The 7,141-nt window shown below is 42.2% G+C and overlaps 1 long non-coding RNA gene across 1 annotated transcript; it reads left to right on the forward strand.

The window, feature by feature from the left end:
* The first annotated feature begins 910 nt into the window (after window positions 1-910).
* Window positions 911-3,264, forward strand: LOC144706150 (uncharacterized). Its single transcript, XR_013582183.1, has 2 exons — window positions 911-2,020; window positions 2,887-3,264. It is a non-coding gene; the product is annotated as an uncharacterized LOC144706150 (long non-coding RNA).
* Window positions 3,265-7,141: the final 3,877 nt, after the last annotated feature.

Genomic DNA, 7,141 nt, shown 5'->3' on the forward strand with positions numbered 1-7,141 from the left:
TGATTTTTAAAGCAAAGGAACAAAATCAGGATGTAAAGAATTTTTGAAACCTGGAGGTTGTTCCACGCAGCAATCAATAGCAATAATTGAATTGTAGTATGCTTGATTACAGGGCTAAATGTTTCTGTAAAATCAAAGCCTCCTTGTTGATTAAAACCCTTTCCTACTAAGCTATCTCTATATCTATGTATGCAGTCATTCGATTTATATTTTATCTTGTATATCCATTTACAGCCTATTACATCTAAATTTTGATCCCTGGGAACTAATTCCCACGTTTTATTCTGAGTAAGAACATCATATTATATTTTTATTGCGTGCATCGAATTTTTGTCTTTGGATGCTGTGGTGTAGGAGGTTGGTTCTGTAACACTCAAACTCATAGATAAACATGTTGGAATAGGATGTCTAACAGTTGTGAATGATAGATAATTATTTTTCTGATGTGTATCATCTTGGATACAAACACTCCGGCGTATGGTCAAGCATTCTGGAGATACCCGAAATATTAGGATTTAGTTCCTCTATTGATGGAGGACCATCCAGTCGATCACTCCCCCATCCATCGCCAGCCACATCATGAAGCCCGAGCGGACGTGAAGAATCTACAATTTTACTACCAAGCTTGAGAACCGACATCGTCTTATCGCTTTGCGTCGTGTATCTTTATGTTCTTTCTTCCTTTCGTCGTCTTTGGATTATCGGGAGGCCCCTCCTGCGTGAGTACCGGCCTCCCTCATGTGTGTTTTATTTTAATTATGTTTAAGTGTCATCTTTAGGGAGAGGAAATCCATGTTGGGCTTCTTCTCCCCCTAAAGATCCCTCTTAAGGGGAAAGCCCACTAGGCTTTCTCCCTTTAAAAAGGGGCCCAACTTAGCCTCCACAACTTCTACTTCCCCTCTATAAAGAATAGGGAAGGGTGGACGTGGAGGCCAGGCCAGAAGTTATTGTGTTCAAAAAAACCAGATCTCGTTTTGTTTTTTTTCAGGGGAGAGACAGTTATTTCTGATTGTTCATGGTTCTACCCTGTTGCTGAAGAAAAAAAGGAAGAAGCTTGAATCTTTGGAAGAGATCTTACCTCTCCAGTGATTTTGTATCTCATCACTGTCAACCTTTCGATCGTGCATTCACCGTAGGAGGAAGAACTCAAAGAAGAGGAATATTTGTCGAGGAAGAAGAAGCGTGGATTGTGTTCAAGAAGTAGAAGCGTGTTGACTGACGATTAAAAAAATTGATTATTCTGTCCAGAGTTATTCGGCATACTCTTGGCGTTCTCTCGGCATTTTCCATCATTCTTCCCGACAAGAAAGAGATCTAAACGATGTTCCATCGACGGTTTTCTCCTTGTGCATACAAAATCAAGGCTTTGATCTATTGGTGGACGGAATCTCTCGGTGATTACTATGGGGGAAAAGTCGGCACACTCTATTCCTTGGATCGACGCTCCTGTCCTTAGGGGCTGGCTTTTCCTTGGATCTTGAATCTGCGCGGTCGTTTCTGCATCTGGCATAACCAGTCACTGACAACTAAGCTCAAGTAAATTCGTTGATCTATTCTTGCGGCGCCCCAGGGATTCAATCAAGTCGAGAATGCCCACTGTTTGGGCGTATCGACTGATCCGCTCTCGTGTGTCACTAATTCCTGTTTGCCGGCCAATTTCTCCCAATTGGGAAGTCGATTTCACTGTTTGATCGACGGAAGCTCCTCCTTGTGGGAAGTTTCTTCTTATTCCTGTTTGCTCCTCCATCTACGATAAGGACGGGGAACGGTTGAGTCTATTCTCTTTGGACGAACTCCTTGGCTTGAACGAATTGATACTTTCATCTTGTGCTGCACTCGTACCTTCCTCGAGAATTCCCTGTGACTGGGCTGTCAGTTAACCGTCAGGAACTCCACAGAGCCAGGTTGGGAAACTATTCAGGTGTCGACTGGCCATCGGGTTCCTCTTAATGGATCATGCTGCTTGGGACCTCTTAATGGCCAACGGGTTGTCACCCAAGCTCAGGAGCACAATCTACAGGTCTGTTCTTCCCTTATTTTCTCAGTATTAATTACTTTCTTCAATGCTGGTCGTACGAATGCTCCGCTGCCTAGTGAAATTTTGAAAGCGACATTTAGGTTGGCCATCGGCTACTATGTAGTTAATTTCCTTTCACAGTACTGACCAGTTCGTCCTCGACGATGGTGTGGATGTTCACAGACGGTGGCGTCCCCTACCACGTAGACCTCGATCTGAACACTCAGATTATTGGGAGTTTGATCGTGTCAAGAACCCGTCACGTGTCATCCAATTGATTTACTTCTCAGATCATCCGACGACTGACGTACTTCCCGTTATTCTTTTCTTAAAATCATATACATTATTCCATGTCATTAACCCTGCATTTAGAATCCACCATCCGGACGTAACACCAAGAGTCACTTTTGACTGTCGTGTTGCATCATCTATATTTTGATCAATATCAATATTCAGAACTGAATTTGCCATTAATGGCTGAATATCATCATCAAACATCATATCTTGTGTTGATCATGATATTTGTTGTGCGCTGTCAATGTTTGGAATATTAGATGTAACAATAGGAGAAGGTCCAAAGTATCTCTGAATATTTATCTGATGATGAAGTCAAATTAAAATGAAATATATGTTCGTCAAATAAAACATGTCTCGAAATGTAAATTTTACCTGAATGTTTTGAGAAAGACCTGTATACAAAGTGCATTGAGCTGTATCCCAAGGAAACACATTTCTCTGACCATGAGTCCAGCTTATGTTGTGCGTATGACCTTAACTATGGATAGCTTTGACATCCAAAAGTTCTTAAGGAAGAATAATCAGGTAGGGTTTTAAAAAAAAATTGAAAGGAGATTTATTTTTGAAAACAGGTATGGGTAATCTATTAATGAGATATGTAGCTGATGGGGGGGGGGACCATTCCACTGACCAAGCCACAGAACACCAGTGGACCACCTTGCGCAATTCAAGCCAACGTCCGTGACCCTGGCTCAAGTACTCGACATCGTCAATAACTATGAGCTATGCACTTAGTTTCATGTATTTCTGTTTTTTGAATGATTTAGATTGGGCCGCCGTGTTTTGGGCTCATCTGTAGTCATTTTCTTTCATGTCGTTTTGATGTATGTTTCAGGGGAAACCACATCATGAGACAATTTCCCCTATTTTTTCCCCACTTGGGCATCCTCCCTCCCCTATATAAAGCAACGACATGCCCAAGGAGCCACTTGGAGTTTAATTGAGAAAAAGTGAAAGTTCATTTCGATCGGGCTCCCCCCTCCTCCCTTTGGAAGATTATCTTTACAGTTTGCTAGCCTAGCTTAGATTGTTGGAATCGCCCGCCACGACATCCTGCCCACGTCGAGATTCTAAGGAACTGTCATCGCCGGTGCGTCCCATGGCTGCTTTTGAAGGTCTGCATCAAGAAGGTCAGTTTCTTGATCTGTTATCGTTCAAGAACCCTCAAGAACTGAATTTCTTGGCGCTGTTCTTGATATTCACCATCACCGCCGCCGCCGCCGATGCCACCACTGCGCTCGTCCTCCCCTGCACCATTGCGCCCCAACGCCCGTGCGCCCCTACATCCGCGCTCACTGCACCCACGCACCCCGCGCTCACGTGCCTGCGCCAACGTGCCTCACGCCCGCGGGCCCAATGCCAGCGCACCCCACGCCCGCGGGCCCATGGCCGGCCATCCCGTGCGCCCCGCGCTAACACACCCTGTGGCCATGCGCCCCACACTCCGCGCGTGCGCGACATGCGCCTGCACTCTTCTGTACTTGCCGTGCCATCCAAGCCATCTGTTGCCCACAGCCCGCCGTCCTCGTCTTGATCACCGTCATCATCCCACCACCAACCCGCACGCACTCCGTGCGCTCAGCGCTCCCGCGCGCAGCTCCACACTCTCCGTGCGCTCCATGCGCCCTCAGCGTGCTTTGCGTGCACGATACTACGCCCATGCCTGCCATCCTCTAATGACTACTTCTATCTTTTCTGAAACGACTCCCTCACCACGAACTTCTGGGTCTCGACCCATCAGGTACTGCTGCTCCCCTTCTTTAGTAGTATTATTATTTCTTTCCGTGCCGTCTTGCGCTACTTGCTCCGCTGCCCAGATTTTACATACGATTCATTAGGATTAGCCACCTCATGTCGAGAGGTAGGGTTTTCTTGAGATAACCGTTAGGTCAGCTATCAATAGAAGTCAAGGATGCCTCTAGACACGGTGTTTCCCTCACTACGTAGGCGTCTAGTTGATTCTAACGGGTCATTGAGAGTCTGACCAATAATTGTCCACTCTGAACCTTTAGTCGATCGTCTTTCCTAGTCAGCAATTGCCACGGCTTTTCTCATTGGTTTACTAGAAGAATTTGCATACTTTGTAATCATTGCATTCACTTTTTGTTAAGATGTGTTGTAACACGTGCCGCTCAATCCTGGCATTCATCGTGTTACATAAGTAGCAGTAGCTACTACTTCATCCCAAAATTCTTTTGGCATTGATGCATGATGAAGCATTGCTAAAATTGTTTCTACAAAATGTGTGTTTTCTCTCTGATGTTCCATTTTGCTCAAGGGTACGTTGACAAGTTACCCTATGAAAAATACCTTGCATTTTTAGAATTGAGTGAATAGATTGATATTCTACTCCCCAATCTGATTCAAAATATTTATTTTTAGTAAAAAACTGGTTTTGTACTCTTTTTTTAAACTGAATAAATTTATCCAGTACTTCACTATTTGTTTCAAGGGATATAACCATGTATATTTATTGTAATCATCTATGAATACAACATAGTATAAAAAACTGAGGTTTGAGTAGACATGTGAAGGTGTCCATAAATCAGAATAAACAATTTCGAGTGGCTGTTCTGAAAAATTATGAGTAAGATCAAATGTAAGTGTATGTGATTTAGAGATTCTACAAGAATCACAAACAAATTGATTTGTTAAATTTGTAAAAGGAAGTCCAAATTTTCTAATACCTAGTTGTAATAATCAAAATTGGGGATGTCCGATTCAAGAGTGTGATGTGCCTAAAGTATTCTTCTCTCCAGCCTGTAAACTTTGTTAGTTTGTCTTCAGCTCCAAACAATACAATCCATATCTAACTGTTCCGCTGAGCAGAATGCAATTGTTTTCTTGTCCTTCACAAGACAAAAAGATGAATCGAATTCCACAAAAAACATCATTATCGACAGTTAGTTTGTGTATAGACACTAGATTTTTTTAACTTCACTCATGTGTAAATTATCTTTGAGAAAAATATTCTTATTATAAGTCTAAATTTTAGAAGGGCCTATGGACAGATTTTTCAAACCTGTACCATTACACATTTGCAAAAGCTCGCTCCTTTGATAATTTGTTGAATTTTTTATCAGACTTGGATCAGCTGTCACATGGTGTGTAGCTCCACTATCTGGGAACCATGCACTGTTTTCACCGTTACTCACAGTGTACGCATGAGGTGGAGCTTGATGATTTGGTCTTGGCTTTCCACTTTGAATTATTGTAAATTCTTGACATTCTCGGGCTCTATGACCAAATTGAGAACAAATTTGGCACCTTGATTGGAATCTGTCATTCCGGCCTCTTCCTCTTCCACAATTGTAACTAAATCCCCTTGGATAGTAGATGTCCCTCCGTGGTGCTTGATTTGGAGCTGTGGTCTTCTGAACCTGGCTAGTATTGACCATGGGAAGAAAACCAATTGACCTTTCCTTTTCTTGATATTCAAGATACATTTCATGTGCCTTGACGTGAGTCACAATTTCTTCAAATTTCATATGACTACGATTGGCATTAACACATAAAACAAACTGACTGTATTTGGTTCCCAATGCTCTTAAGAATGTATAGTTCTTTGTGTCGTCATCAATTTTTCCACCAGCTGAATCTAAAGGCTCCACAACAAATCAAAAATATTTCACGTATTCATCTATAGTCTTGGTACTTTTCGTCATAGTGTGGAACTGTCAATGAAGATTCATGACTCTAGCTTTAATTCTGTTGGAGAAGGTGCTTTCAAGCAATTCCCGGACTTCTTTGGTGGTCTTGGCTCTGCTAATGCATGGGATGACCAACTCGGACAAGGTAGAGTGCGGGAAGCCTAGAACATGTTGATCATTCCTACACAATTGTTTGTATTCAGGATGTTCCACCAAATTTCCATGTGGCTTTAGAAAGGAGAAGAGGGGAAAGTCATTTTGAAAAAAATTAATCAACCCAGACCCATTTAAAATTTGAAGAACTGAAATCTTCTAGACTTGATAATTGTGATCATTGAGCCTGACTATAACTAAGTCTCCTGCTAAGAGTACAGACTTGATCGGGACCATCAAACCATACTCAACGATAGGGATAAGGAGCGCCAAGGGTGAGGGTGATGACCCCCACCAACTAGAACAATGTCCAATGATGAGGATGATGATCACCCAGCTGAAAAGGATGACAACTGCCGATGATGGGGGCAACAAACACCATCGATGAAGTGATGACTACCGTGTAGAATGAGATAATTGTTGTCTATACAAAAATTATAATTTTCAAATGCGGGCGATTCTTTTGCATGAAGTGATCCAAATGTTAAAACTAAACCTGGGGCTTTCACCTAAGAAAACAGAATCATAATGTTGAACTCTAGAGGGTGTCTTGCTTGTAGGATTACATGTAGAAATTAGATGTTCAGGTTGTGCTCATAAAGGATGTTTTTATAACCAATAGAAGTAGGTTTAGATACAAGTTCAAATAAGGGGGGACATAAAAGAAGTAAGTTCAACAGTCTTTAAAAAAATAATTACCTCACCCACATTCTCAAACAAAGAAACATCATTTTACTCACTTGATGAGGTTAAGGATCACATTCAACAGAGTAACATACAGAATAGCTCAATACTCTCCATCTCTAGTAGGGATGTTTTGGAAGTGACAAATGTTATGCCCCAATGAGAAGTGCCACTCTACTGGTGTACTTGCCGCTAGCACAACGAGGTACTTCATCTCCAACTTTGCTAGGTGTGGATAAGATCGCATGCAGGTGTCCAGATACCATTCCACATGGTCCTCATTATCCTAACAGAAAGCTCAGATAGATAATCCTCAAGCTCATACATGGGTGCTTCTTTC

The sequence above is a fragment of the Wolffia australiana genome, chromosome 7, assembly GCF_029677425.1.
Source record: "Wolffia australiana isolate 7733 chromosome 7, ASM2967742v1".
Lineage (NCBI taxonomy): Eukaryota > Viridiplantae > Streptophyta > Magnoliopsida > Alismatales > Araceae > Wolffia > Wolffia australiana.